This window comes from Gossypium hirsutum, chromosome A08 (assembly GCF_007990345.1).
Source record: "Gossypium hirsutum isolate 1008001.06 chromosome A08, Gossypium_hirsutum_v2.1, whole genome shotgun sequence".
In the NCBI taxonomy this organism is placed as follows: domain Eukaryota; kingdom Viridiplantae; phylum Streptophyta; class Magnoliopsida; order Malvales; family Malvaceae; genus Gossypium; species Gossypium hirsutum.
The window spans coordinates 95,192,598-95,207,585 of record NC_053431.1 but is presented as its reverse complement, the minus strand read 5'-3'; the positions used below and the strand labels follow the sequence as shown (position 1 = coordinate 95,207,585).

General features: G+C 31.4%; 1 long non-coding RNA gene across 4 annotated transcripts; it reads left to right on the top strand.

Annotated features, from left to right (window-relative positions):
- Positions 1-1,169: 1,169 nt before the first annotated feature.
- LOC107926858 (uncharacterized) lies at positions 1,170-7,194 on the top strand. 4 transcript variants are annotated; one of them, XR_005899615.1, is made up of 7 exons: positions 1,170-1,357; positions 1,971-3,356; positions 3,435-3,499; positions 3,624-3,695; positions 3,776-3,847; positions 5,615-5,691; positions 6,833-7,194. It is a non-coding gene; the product is annotated as an uncharacterized lncRNA (long non-coding RNA). The 4 variants fall into 4 exon arrangements; XR_005899616.1 differs by adding an exon at positions 6,091-6,148 and having other exon boundaries at positions 1,174-3,356; XR_005899614.1 differs by having other exon boundaries at positions 1,175-3,356.
- Positions 7,195-14,988: the final 7,794 nt, after the last annotated feature.

Below are 14,988 nucleotides of genomic sequence, written 5' to 3'. Positions count from 1 at the left end.
AATTTATTTTTAATTGAATATTTAAATTCTTCAGAAAAAAATAATGACATGTAGAAAAAATTTGAAAGTAAAAACATAGAAAAATATTTGTTAAAAATGAAAAAAAAATTAAAATACTATAATTTAAAATAATTTTAAAGTTTTTTGGGTATATGACTGATTTTTTTAATTTATATATTAAATCATTTCTTATATAATCGTAAAAGAGATAGTATTAATTTTAAAATATTGAATTAATTATCATTAAAGTTTAGGGTTTATGGTTTAAGGTTTAAGATTTAAGAGTTACTATTTTAAAGTTTATGGATTATAGGTTTAGGGATTATGGTTTATGGTTTATGGTTTAATGGTTGGTGTTTGAGGTTTAGGTGTTAAGGGTTAAAGGTTAGTGGTTTAGGGTTTATGGGTTATGTTTTATGATTTAGGATTTAGGGGATAAGGGTTAAGGGTTTAGATTAATTAGTGTTTTTTAGTTTATATATTAAATAATTTCTTATATAATTGTAAAAAAGATAATATTAATTTTACTATATTAAAATTATGATTATAGTTTAAATTATTTAAGAGATAATAGATAAACTTTATATGTATTAAATGGTTTAGGATTTAAGGTTTACTTGAGATTTGTTAAATGATAAAATTTTATACAATCAATTAATGCTTTTATATTTAAAAATATTTAATCTAAACCATTTGATATATTGATATATTAAAATATTAGATTTAAAAAAATATTGAAAAATAAATAAAAAAAGTAACAGATTGTTATGGATAGGTAACTATCTGTTTTGGATAGAACCAAATTATAACAAAATTTTTTCATTTTTTTGTTTTTGTTATTTTTTTCATATTTTGAAATTTTTTGTTTTCTTACATAAAAAAATTATATAAAAATTACAAATTTTATCTAATTCTTTTAAATATTACTTAAATTTTAAAAAATTATTTATTTAAAATTGATATGAAAGATATAAAAATTTAATATAAAAATTGTAAAAAAGTTAAGCATTAACGACGTTTATGAGAAAAACGTCGCTAAAGATGTTTTAAGTGGGGTTTTTAGGAGCATTGTGGTCCTAGGAAGAAAACGCCACAAACGGTCATTTTGTTTTAAGTAAAACTATGTCGTTTTGCTCTACTCAATTTTATCCCAGCCATATACCCGAAATAGCTCATTTTTTTTCCCCTAAAAAATTTCCCCAAATACCTAAAATTTCCCCAAATCCCTAATTTTTTTTCCAAATCAAAATCGCAACCCAACTGTCGCAGCCAATCGGTAGAGTTGCTTGACCCGACGGAAGGGATTTGTAGCAAGCCCTCGGCGGTTGATATTATTTACAACATCTCTTTGCAGATTGTACGTGCTTGTGAGTTTGTAAGGAGAGAGGTTGTAGAGAGATAGAGAGGAAGTCTTCGCAAGGAGAGAGCTTTGACTCTCCTTCTTCTCTCTCCCTCTTTCTCATTGTTTCTTTTTATATCATTTCATTTCTTACACATTGAATCACATTTCAGCTGAAAATTTACAAAACCCTTTTCATTTGTCTCAACATTCTTTAACATTTTTCATTACCACGAGATTCTGGTTTTTTTTTTGAAGGTGAATTAGTTAAATTTCCTCTTTTTATTTTAAAACAAATTTCTTCTCTTTGTTTAATATGGTTCATTTTTTAGGCAGATTATGTTTTTCTCCGCCTCTCTTGTTGAGAGGGTTGTTTGTAGAGATTTTCTTTTTGGTTCTCTTTGTGAAATACTTTCAACTTCAAATCTTCCAACTTTCTTGGAAGTGCCTCTCCTTTTTCTTTTCTTTCTATTTTTGGTGTCTTTAATTTGTATTTTTGCCCAAAACAGAGACAAATATTTAAAGTTGTTTAATGTTATGGATTTGCGAGTTTAATTTTGGCTTATTGATGTATGGTTACCTCATAAGTTTTATATATTTATATGTTTTGCTTATGGGGATGAAATTCCAGGAAACTTGGACCAGAGCAAGTTGTTGGCTGTTGAACATTGTGTTTTGATTCATGGGAAATTGTTGTGCTACCACTGGTCCTCTAGTAGATACTAATAGTAATAAAAAAAAAGGGAAAAAGAACAAAGCTATTCCATATTCTGCAAATGAATATGGTGTCACCCATGGATCTACAACATCTATTCTTAACTTTGTTTTTTAAATATATTGTTGTTTGTCTTTTTTGGTGTGTGTTGTCTGTGTAGCTGTAGGATAAATGGTAATCATAGTTCATAGATGACTTTGATCCAAGCAAGCACTGATAACTTCTACTTTTGTATTTAGATTGATAATTGAGTTTGCTCTTGTTTAAATTGTTTGTTTTCTTTATCTCTGACTGTCGTCTTGTTAATTTTGTTCCTTTTAAATTTGACATTTTTCCTTGTTATAAGAAAGAAAAAGAAATATGACCTTTTAATGGACATGTGCATGTTCGTGATGTGTTTGTTTGCAGGCTTACATGCATCTGTTTGCATGTTTATATTCATATCTTTGCTACTATGTCATCATACTCATGTTTCAAATGGCATTTAGGGCCAGTTTTTCATTGCTTTTAAAAAGTGCTCTTGAGATGTGCTGTGGAAAAGTGCTTTTTAGAAGTGCTTTTAAGAGGTGCTTTTGAAAATTTTGAGTGTTTGGCATTGCTGTTAAAAAGTACTTTTGAAGAATAAAATGTCTATTTTAGACATTATATTATAAAGTAACAAATATGTATTTAAATAATGTTCAAATTAGTTAATATTATGATATTTTAGCAAAAATATAAAAAATTTTATTATAACTTATTATTAATATTTTAATATATAATATTAATTTTAAATATTTCTAAGTAATTAAAATTATTTTTAATTTTTAATTAATGCTTTTAACACATTTGTATTATTTTATTTTAAAATGTATTTGAATATATAACTCATATTATATGTAAACATAACATAGAAAACATAAAACTAACAAATTAAAATATTACATATATTTGGATTGAAGTTTTAAAAAAGGATAATATATAAATACTAAAAATTTTACAATAGCATTTACAATTTAAAGTGAATTCTTTAAATTAGAAGCTATAGCATCTCTTGTTAATTCCATTTATGTAATTAATATTTATGTAATTATAAGTTTGTAATTAATATTTATGTAATTAATATTTATGATTTTAGTCCCTTTGTTTCATTCAAGAAAATCTAACTCAGTTTTGTTTCAAAAAAGAAAAATCAACTCAGTCAAAAGACCTTTTACATTCTTTTCTTCTCTCACGCCTCCTCTGCCAAGAATATGTTGCTCATCTTAGAAGGAAAAGTAGTGGATTTTCTAGAGGGGCTTCAATTTACTGAGGAGTAACAAGGTTAGTATATTGAAACTCATCAACCCTTTTTTTATTATTTTTGTAAGATTTCATATATTCATTCTTTTATATCTTAAGCTTGGAATCATGGAATCAAAGAATTGGAATTGGATTTGAAGATAGGCTTTGATTGACTGAAAACGGTGAGTGAGAGATGGGGTTGCTGATAGGGTTGCTGCTCCACTTTTCAATCGTTTTTCATTTTGTTGATTCTGGAAAATTTTGCTGCTTGTCCTTAATGCTGTCTGCTATATATAATTATTGCAGTCAGCTACTAAATATGAATCTCTCTGGAACTTTAGCGCCTGAACTTGGCCAACTTTCTCACCTCAAAATACTGTGAGTTTGTTATATCTTAAATGTTCTTGACACATAATTTCTAGTAGAGCTAACTCCTTTTCTCTTCTTGTTTGTGGAAGACATTTCATGTGGAATGAATTGACTGGTAATATACCGAAGGAGATAGGACATATCTCTACCTTAAGACTCCTGTAAGTTGGATTTTTCTTATTCCTTCTTCTTCTTCACTAAAGAAATATGAGGTAATAATAAGTTTCTCAGCCTAAGATCAATTTTATATGGTGCAAAGATCCATTTAAAGTTGTTAAAATATATAAATGAAAGGCTCTTTGAGTTTGAAGATGAAGTGGTTGTCCAAAAATAAAGAGAAAAACGTGATATTTGTTAGTTAAGAAGCAGAGGAACAAAGAACCAGCGAGAGAAGAGATGAGAGCAAAGAAGTAAAAGACCAGCTAAGAAGCAGCAGTAGTTTGTGTGTGGGGCTAAAAAAGTAAAAGATCAGTTAAGAAGCACTTTTTGGCCGGAAAAGCAGAAATTTTCTGCGTTTTCATCTGCCCAAAAGTGCTTTAGAAAAGCTAGTGTACTGGCCTCAAATGAAATATGTTCTCTGTTACTTTTCACCCAAAAGCACTTTTGGGTGTAAAAGTGCTTTTCAACCAGATTAAAGAACGGGGCCTTAGTCAACATAATCAATTACCAGTATCTTACTTGTTGTAAAATAATTAGTTTAATGTTGTCGCAAATTAAAAACAAAAACTATTTAGGTTTTGATAACTTCAATGAATCAATATCTCTTGGTTTGGTTAAGTTTTCATTATATTCATTTGATTTAATTATAATTATTTGTAATTTTACCTTTTTTATTAAATATTTTATAATAAAAATCTTATATAACTTTTTTTTAAAATTTTTTTAATAAACTGCTTACTACCTTCAATTTCTAAAGTAAAATGTTTGAAGTATATTTTATAATTTTTTAATGAAGCAATTTTAGGCTCTAATTAACCTGCTAGTGCATCACTAATGAAGGTATCTCAACTTTGATTAATTACTTGTTTTATATGTTATCAAGATACTGATGAAATGATATTGGTTTTCAAATTTCAACATCCTAATAACATGGTTTTACCCAAATTTTTTCTAGTTTATCAGGTTTAGGTAAGATCAAAACAGAGACTCTATTGTACTCACCTGCAAGATCTCTCGTTTTCCCTATTCACTCACTAGATACTTGTCCTAATAATAGTTAATTTTAGTTTCCTAGAAAATTTGGGTGCTGTAATTGACTTGAGTAGTTTTTCTACACGTTTGGGTGCTGCAGTAGGCTATTGGGATACATTTTTAATTCATGTTTTGCCAGTGTACTTGGTCATTACAGTATGCCATTGGAGCATACATGTATGGATACATTCAAACTTTATTTATGCATGTAGTGCTTGTCTGTATCTAGACATATGTATACAAATATCTATGCATATAAAAAAATAAATCCATGATAGATTTAACTCCCAATTGAATGAAATACTGATTATAATAAGCATGAAACCAACTCCTATTGTGGACAGCTTCAAGACAAAATGAGAGCATGATTAACATTTTAAGTATAAACCGGCATTAAGTATATATCTTCCCTAAGATAGCATTAATGCCTATTTATCCTTAAAAATACCATTGTCTCGGGCCCTTTCATTTGATATGTAGCATGGATGAGTTTTACATTCATGAAGTTTTCTACGATAATCCTTTTTTTTTTCTTAGGAACTACTTATTTGTTACCTTTCTTGTTGACTTGCAAGGCTGATATTGTCATAGACAATTTTCTTTCATCAATATATATGTTTAGAGTATGCATCAAGATGTATAATTGTCTGAATTAAAATTGCAGTATTCAGCAACAAATTTGTTAATAATTTCAATGTTTAGATTCACGGGATTGACTGTTTACGTTTCTTAAACAGGTACATTCAGCTATTCAGCGAGAACTTCCAGTTGTGATAGCAAAAGCTCGAAAGCTTATAACTTTGAGCAAATTCAGGTAATTTTGAAAAACAGTACCCTCTTTTAATACATTCTTTAATTTAAAGTTAAGATTATGATATCGAAAGCAATTGCAATTGTTATGGCCCCAACTAACACGTCCAAGTAGATTCGCATTTTTCTCCCAATGACCATGGTTTTGAACTGATGAAATTTTACCAACTTTATATTGGTGAATGCAAATCTATCATGGTTACACAATTGTTTGCTATTATTTGCACTACAAAGTACTTTTTTGTTAGTAATCCAGTACTAGTGTTTCAAACGTTTCTTGGTCTTTGTCACATAAAATGCTAGTGTGAGGATCTCGGCATTTTGAACAGATCTTTGGTGAGCTTTTCTTGGTCTTTGTCATATAAAATGCTCAATCCTTGGTGGTTTAATCTTGCTGTTTTAGGTTGGAAGAACTGTATGAAAGAAATCAGTTAAATTGCTGCTGTTAATGATGTCTGGAAGTGAGTAAATTGATGTTTGAAATATCTTTGTATGGTGGATTGAATGCGACTATATATTGTTTCTCATTACCGAATTAATGCTGAAACTAAGCTAATTAAATGGTGGATAATTTGCTGTCGATTATGATGGAAATGACTATAAAATGTTTAAAATTCCTCTTATTTAATTGATGGTTGCTGCTGTTTAAATGCTGTAAATTGAAGTGTTTAAATGTTGTAAATTGAAGTGTTTTAAGTATTGCAAATTGAAGTGTTTAGTTGCTGGAATTTGAGATGTTTTATCGCTGTAATTGAGGTGTATAAATGTTGTTAATTGAGATGTTAAAGTGAGCAAATTGAAGTGTTTAAATGCTATAAATTGAAGTGTTAAAGTGCTGCAAATTGGAGTGTTTGAATGTTGTGAATTGAAGTGTTTAAATGTTGTAAATTGAAGTGTTTAAGTACTGCAAATTGAAGTGTTTAGTTGCTGGAAATTGAGATGTTTTATCACTGTAATTGAGGAGTATAAATGTTGTTAATTGAGATGTTAAAGTGCTGCAAATTGAAGTGTTGAAGGGCTGCAAATTGAAGTGTTTAAATGTTGTAAATTGAAGTTTTCAAGTACTGCAAATTGAATTGTTTAGTTGCTGAAATTTAGTTTATCTGCCATGTGATGATTGTGTTTTAAAATTTTACTTGTTTTAGTTCCTTACATTCTCACAGGATTCACATTCAAAGAACAAGAAACATCACAGCAACTCATTGGGATCGAGCAGTCAGAATTCAGAATCAAGCGACACACAAGAGCTATATTTGGAGCTTAGACTGTCACTGTAATCAGTAAAATTTTTTTGCCACTTTAAATGCATGCTCATGGAACTGCATTTTATGCTTTCCTAGAATTGTAAGTTCAAATAAGGTGTTGGTCTTGTAATTCATACATACAACTTCAGCAAGTTGATATAAACTAGTTTGAATTTTTTTTTTTAAATTTCAAAGGAATCTTATGTAATCAAAGGCAATTTGACTTGATCCATGAGATATAGTGAAAAACATTGATCTCCTTATTCATGAATTTCCATTTCAATACGTCCTCAAATTAAATTATACATTTCTAAACCGGTGGAATCCCACTTTTGCTACATTCTTTAACCAAAGAATAGTGTGATGTATGTACTGATAACAACATTTCTAAAGTATTTTCTTAAGCAAGCAAAGGGATGGGAATGGATTTGTGGCATTTTTATAATATTTTAATTTTTTTTATTTTTTATGACTTTTAGTGACATTTTTGGGAAAAGCACCATTAAAGAACATGACTTTTAGTGGTGTTTTTGGAAAAGTGCCGCTAAAAGTCAGCTTTTTTACTGGCGTTTATGGGGAGAGCGTCGCTAAAGGTCAGGTATTTTAGCGGCATTTGTAGAGAAAGCGTCGCTAAAGATCATTTTTTAGCGGTATTTGTGGGAAAAGCGCCTCTAAAAGTCATGTTCTATAACGACATTTTTTCACATAAACGCTGGCAAAATTTACTGGCGTTATCTATAGTGGCGTTTTTTATGGCGCTTATCAAAATGCAACCAATTGTTTTAATAGGCCCAAAAAAACGCCGCTAAAAACCTATTTTGCTGTAGTGAATCGCGATACCTCCAGCATTATAGAAGATTAATGAGGCCATTCAATGGTATTGCTACCTCTTTTTTGGGTATCACGATATCCACCTCTCAAGGAAGACCCTCAAGTTCAACACTGCCCGTGATATTGTGATATCCTTTTTTGGGTATTGCGATATCACCTTCATCAGAGAGACAAATTTAGACAAAAAGGGCAACCTTTGTCTACTCAACCCACCAATCACACAAGGCCCGTGTAGAGGCAATTTTGGCATTGAAAAGTCATTAGAACATCCTTCAAAAAAGCTAAAAAATGCTGAAAAGGAGAGAGACACATTTTTAGCTTAGTTTTAGGTTTAGTTTTCTTTAGTTTTTCTGTACACTTTTCTAGGGTTTTATTTTTCTCTTCTTCTACCTTAAATTATAATTTTTTTTTTGAATTTACTTATTGTGCTTGATTTTTTTATGTTAGTTAACATTGTAGCTAAGATTTATTTACATTTACAGTCCCTGTACCTTGCTTCCAAGACTCTTTAAGTTTTAGTTTAATGCATTTCAGTTCATTTCATTTCAAATATGTTAAAGCTTGTTTCTTTTGTGTTTCTTGCTTTAGATTTCTTTGTTAAATGCTTTTGGTTTCATACTATTTAAGTTTTCTTACATAAAAATCTTAACTATCATATTTTTCTCAAGTTTTACTCTTATGGCTGCTTTGTTTTCCATTATTATGTTTATTTTTTTTTAACTTTAACCATGTGTAGCTAAATCCTCAAGAAGGTTAGTTGATGGAGATGTGGATAAACTAAAATCTTTTGGACAAAAGGCTAAGTCGTAACAAATATGACTAATTTGAATAGAATTAAGAACTTAGGTAGTAATGCCTCTAAGGGAATATTAAGATAAAGTGAGACCGAAAGGTATCTTGTCACGTACCTATTCGTTAGTCCCGGATTAATCGAAGAGATTAGAAGATAAATCAGACCTAATTCGTCTAAGTGAATAAAATTGAGATCGGAAGATAAAATGTAGCCACTTGGTTATTTACGTGATTTATGTCCCTAGTCCGAGATTTGGCGAACCACATCGAAGTCAGCCAAACCCCATTAGTCATTTGCTAGATAGTCCCCTTAGTTTACATTTATTGCAATTTATTGCCTAGAGTAAAATATTTAATTTTCTAGAAAACTTATTTTATGAATCACCATAATATGAAATCATATTAGTAGCCACTTAGCCTCTATTGTGTATGATAGTTATTTCTCAATCGCATCTTCCTTTGGGTTTGATCCTTGGAATACTTTGGTGTTTCATTATAACACTATAAATATTACAACTGACCTGTACACTTGTAGTAAAATCGAACCTTAAAAATTGTTTCATAAATTAGTTGTTTTAATGCGCACTTATGCAATCGATCAATGAGTACATGCAAAACCTACCAGAGATGTTCGTTGTGTTGCGAACTCACAACATGAGGTTGAATCCTGGTAAATGTGCCTTCGGTGTAAAAACTGGTAAATTTTTTAGCTTCATGGTCTCGGAAAGAAGAATTGAGGTTAACACAGAAGAGATTCATGGCATCTTGGATATACCTCTTCTAAAGACAATAAAAGATATACAACGTTTAACGATTGCGCTTAATAAATTTGTTTCACGGATGGTTGATAAATGTTTGCCTTTCTTTGAAGCCCTACGAACTATTTTCTCATGGACCGAAAAGTGTTAGACAGCCATTGAAAAGCTCAAAATGTATCTTACATCCCCACCACTGTTGATGTCGCCATGCGTGGAAGAAACCCTCTATGTTTATTTGACGACCTCAGAAGAGACAATTGTAGCTATTTTAGTTAGAGCAGAAATTATTTGCCAATTCTCAATGTATTACATTAGTAGTATTACAGAATAACAAATTAAGGCATCCGTAAGATACGTTCATACTTCCGGGCTCATCCTGTTGTCGTTATGACGAATCAACCCATTAAAGACATACTGTTCAGAGCTGATACCTCAGGGAGAATGCCAAAATAGGGGATTGAGTTAGCAGAGTTTGGTGTGGACTATGCTTCAAGAACTGCGGTAAAAGTGCAGATTTTGGATGATTTTATGGTCAATGCTCTTTTCAGAAATCTACTAATCTTGCAGGTAACATGATTTATAATATGAAATGCTGGTTTGCAAAATATTAATAGAATTATACTCATTAATATTTTTTATCCTCTGTGAGAACTAACTAATGAAAATTATACAACCAATTTATTACCTCTTATGATGGCATAGAACAAGGACAAATTTCTTTTCCATTGATTATGCATGATATAGTAGTTAATTCACCACAGAAGGGTGTGAGTATGCCTGATAGCTTAAAAACTTGAAAGGTTTATGTTGATGGCTCTACGAAAAAGTTAGGATCAGGAGTGGGCGTGCTTTTAATTGATCACGATAACAATTAATGGCAATATGGTCTTTCTTTTGGCTTTCAGGCATCCAATAGCATAGAAAAATATAAAGCCTTGATATCAGGATTGCAATTAGCTCACTAGTTAGGGGCTAAGGAATTAGTGTTGCATACAAATTCCCAATTGGTTGCTAAAAAGATAAGTGGAGAGTACGAAGTAAATGAATTGATTTTGAGAAAATATCATTCTATAAAAGCACAACTATATACCAGATTTGAAAAAGTGAAAGTGAAACAATTGTCAAAGAAAGATAATACTCGAATAGACGTACTCTCCAAGTCGGCGTCGTCTGTTATATTGAGAAAAGAGGGAAAATTTTGCTTGAGTACAATGACGTTCCAAGCTATGACATGCAGCAGATCTGTACTATGGATCAGAAGGACACGTGGATGACTCCTGTCATCTGAATATTGCGAAGGGAAGAAACTTATATTGATAAAAGGGAGCTCATTAAATTACAGCTCAAAGTTGCGAGGTATGATATTATTGTTTCTAACTAAATATATATGAATTAACAACTGATAAAGATGTTAAATTAATTACCATTTAATTAATGAATGAATTGTGCCATTTTTAGTTGATTAAAATAATTTATTTTATTGTATAATTGTTAGGTATACCCTTTTAGAGGGTATACTCTATAGAAAGGGGTATCCTCAACCGTTTTTGTGATGTTTGATGCATTTAGAAACTAATTGTGTATTGAGAGAGATACATGAAGAAATCTGTGGAGATCATTTGGGTGCTAGGTTACTTGCACAAAATTTTTTTAGACAAGGGTACTACTGGCCAACTATGTAGATGGATGCGCATCATATGGTTCGCACCTACAATTCTTGTAAAAAATATGCTCGGGTCCAAAGATCACCAATGGTGTTATTGCAAGTCATGTCGAACCCCTAGCCATTTGTAACTTGGAGAGTTAACATTTTAGGCCCATTCCTTGTAGTTACAGCTCAGAAAAAGTTCATAGTGGTAGTTATGGATTACTTCAGCAAATGGATAGAAGTTGAAGCCTTAGCTACAATTACTGAAAAACAGATAGAATCTTTCCTGTGGAAGTCTATTATTTGTAGATTTGGTTTCCCACTTAATAATAACAAATAATGGGACGTAGTTCTAAGGAAAATTTAAAATTTTTTACAAGGATTTACATATTGCTTTACCTCAAAGCTCCGTCAAGACTCCCCAGACAAATGGTCAAGTGGAGGCCACAAATAAAAAAATACTGACAGCTTTGAAAAAGAAAGTAGATAACGCCAAAAGAGCTTGGTTGAAGGAACTATCATCAATTCTCTGGGCCTTACAAGCCTTACCTCATACAGCTACTAGAGAAACCACATTCTTGCTTGTTCATAGAGCAGAGGCAGTAATCCCTGTTGAAATAGGTATACGCTCATATAGAATGCTATGTTTTGATGAAACTGCTAACTAAGAAGCCTTAAGACTTTACCTTGATCTTCTTAATAAAATTAAAGAAACGAAAAAAGTCAGGTTTGTTGTGCGAGCTCAACAGGTGGCTCGCTATTACAATTCCATGGTGAGGAATAAATAGTTTCAGGTGGGTGACCTTATTCTCATAAATATTGAGGCTAGCCTTCCAGCAGTACAACAGGGAAAGATGGCTCCAAATCGGGAGAGGCCTTACAAAATGATATAGAAGGTAGGCTATAGAGCATATAAGTTAGCTAAAATGGACGACCCTATTCTTCCGTGAACATGGAATGCCTGCCATTTGAAGAAATACTGTGTATAAGCAAAGTTTTACTTTAATAAATAAGTATTGTTTATAGATACTGATTTTATAAGGGTTAGCTGATTTAAGATCACAACCTATTCATCTTTGAGTTAGCCGATTTAAGATTGCAACCTATTCATCTTTAAGTTAGTTGATTTAAGATCATAACTCCTAAACAATTCAATGACCTACATTCACAGTTGATTTTACAAAGGTTAGCTGATTTAAGATTGCAACCTATCCATTTATGAGTTAGTTGATTTAATATCGCAACTTTTAAACAACTTGACAATTTGCATTTGCAGCTAATATTATAAAAATCTAGTTAAATCCAAAGTTAAAACTTAGGTTTTTTTCGAATGTATAGGCTTAATGCCATAACTTGTGATTGTTTACTTGTGTGCCAATATACATTCGCACTGCTAACATACAATGACTCCAATTTATGACCTAATTGCGATAATTTCAAAGCTACGAATAATTACTCTAAGTGAGTTATCTTAATTGTTTTCATTACTTAGTATGCTTATGATTATTGTGTGGTTAGGTAATAAGTTCAAGTAACTAACAATCAAATACATTATCATATAAACAAAAAACAAAGATTTTTATCTCTTAAATTATAACATCTTAAATTAAGGCCTGGTCGGAACAGTGGTTTCGAGACCACAAATCCGAGATAGAAATAATTATTTTATGATTTTTATGAGGTCCATGATAGGTATGCATGCTTGTGTAAAAATTTCATGGAGAAATTCTATGCATAAAATGTCCAATTGAACCTTAAGGACCAAATTGAATAAGATGCAAAACTTGTGTTCTAGAAGCTTCAAGCATGAAATTGCTTTATACTATAAATTAGAAGGTCCTAATTAGTAATTTTACCAATTTCTAAAATTTTGGACAAAAATGAACTTGCATAAGAAAAATTTGAAAGAAATGCCTTTAGGGCATTTTGGTCAATTAGTAATAAAATAGTAAAAAGGGAAAATTAAAGCTCATCTTCTTCATGTGACTGCCGAAATTTCTAAGGTCTCCATAGCTAGGGTTTTTGACATTTTCAAGCTCAATATAAGTGTTCCCTAGCCCATTTTAATGTTCTTTACATTTTTGAAGATCTCGTAGCTTGATTTACCTGTTTCCACCCTTATTTTGAAGTAGGGTTTATGTTTAAAAATTTTACTCATGTGTGACATGCATTTTTTTTGATGTTTAATGAAGGAATATGTGAGCTTGATATGTGTTTAACATCTTTTACTAAGTAATTTTGCATGAAAACACCTAAAAAGGACTAAATTGAAAAAGGTGTAAATTGAGTGATAAAAATCTATTTTTAATGAGTAATGTGGGCTATTATGAGTACAAGGAAAATTCGGCTAGGCTTGAGTAACAAATAAAATACATGCATTTCATTTTAAGAGCCTAGGGACTAAATTATAAATAAGTGAAAAGTTAGGGATAAAAAGGTAATTTTACTAAAGTATAAATTAGGGGTCGATTTGAACAATGTGATTATTAAACAAGTTAAATTTGGTGTTATAGATTAAGAAAAACGGAGTCCAGACCTAAATCGAGAGAAAAGCAAGGTTTTAGACTAAAATGTAAAGTTAGCAATATTTTGGGACCGAGGTAAGTTGTGTGTAAGTAATTCAACAATTTCATTATCACGTATTTAATGCTTGGTGTTGTATCAAATGTGTGTATATGGCTTTATGGAATTTGACTTGAGATGATTCAACAACAATTTGATGATAGCTTTGTATCTCGGAAATCCCAGGTGACCCTAAGGAATACTTAGGATTTGGATATCATGACACCATGTTTTATGAGATCCCGTGTAAGACTATGTCTGGGATATGGCATCAGCATCGATACGAGATCCCATGTAAGACCATATCATGGATATGGCTTCGGTATCGTTAAGTGATTTCGTATAAGACCATGTTTGGGACATTGCATCGATATGAGGTCCCGTATAAGACCATGTCTGGGACATAACGTCGACACTGAATCGAGACTTTGTATAAGACCATATCTGGGATATGGCATCAATGTGTAGTTCCATGTGACACCATGTCTAGGACATGGCTTTGGCACCCTATTTGGTGTATGATAATCCCAAATGTCCTTCCGTAGTGATTTCGTATAAGACCATGTTTGGGACATGGCATCGATATGAGGTCCCATATAAGACCATGTCTAGGACATGGCGTCGACACTAAATCGAGACTTTGTATAAGACCATATCTGGGATATGGCATCAATGTGTAGTTCCATGTGACACCATGTCTAGGACATGGCTTTGGCACCCTATTTGGTGTATGATAATCCCAAATGTCCTTCCGTATTCAAGTGGTTCAACAGGCCATTCAAGATCAAGGTTAAGAGATAGAGAAATATGAATAAGCTATGAGTAGTACAGGTATGTACGTAAACCTCATGAGTATGAAATTCGATTCATGATGGAAAAAATTAGCATGAGTAAGAAAAAGTAAGATAAGTTATGAAGTTTAATGACAATAAATGCTCACTATGTCCATTATGTGTAAATTGCTAATGTGGTGGTAATTAGTAGTATGTTTAATTCATGAAATTTTATGATCTATGTTGTTTATTAGTTACATACAACTTACTAAGCTTTATGCTTACCCCCTCTCTCTTTTCCCTTTTTCTTCGCATCGCCAAGCTAGTTCGGGGATCGTGGACGTCGGAGCTCAAGTCACACTATCAACAAATCTTTTGGGGTATATTTGGTTTAATACATTTAATTACGGCATGTATAGGGGACTTAGTATTTTGTTATATGTGTCATATTGGTTAGCCAAAGTGATGGCTCATATTGGTATACTAATTCATTTTGTCTATGGCCATGATGTAAAATCCCAAAATAGGGCTTAGTCAAAACAGTGGTTTCAGAACCACTAATCTGAGGTCGAGAAAATATTTTGATACTATTTTGGGTATAGCATGATTATATGAGTGCATGAAAATTTTGGTGAATTAATTTTAGCTATTGTGAGCTTAATTACGAAAAAGGACTAAATTGCATAAAGGGAA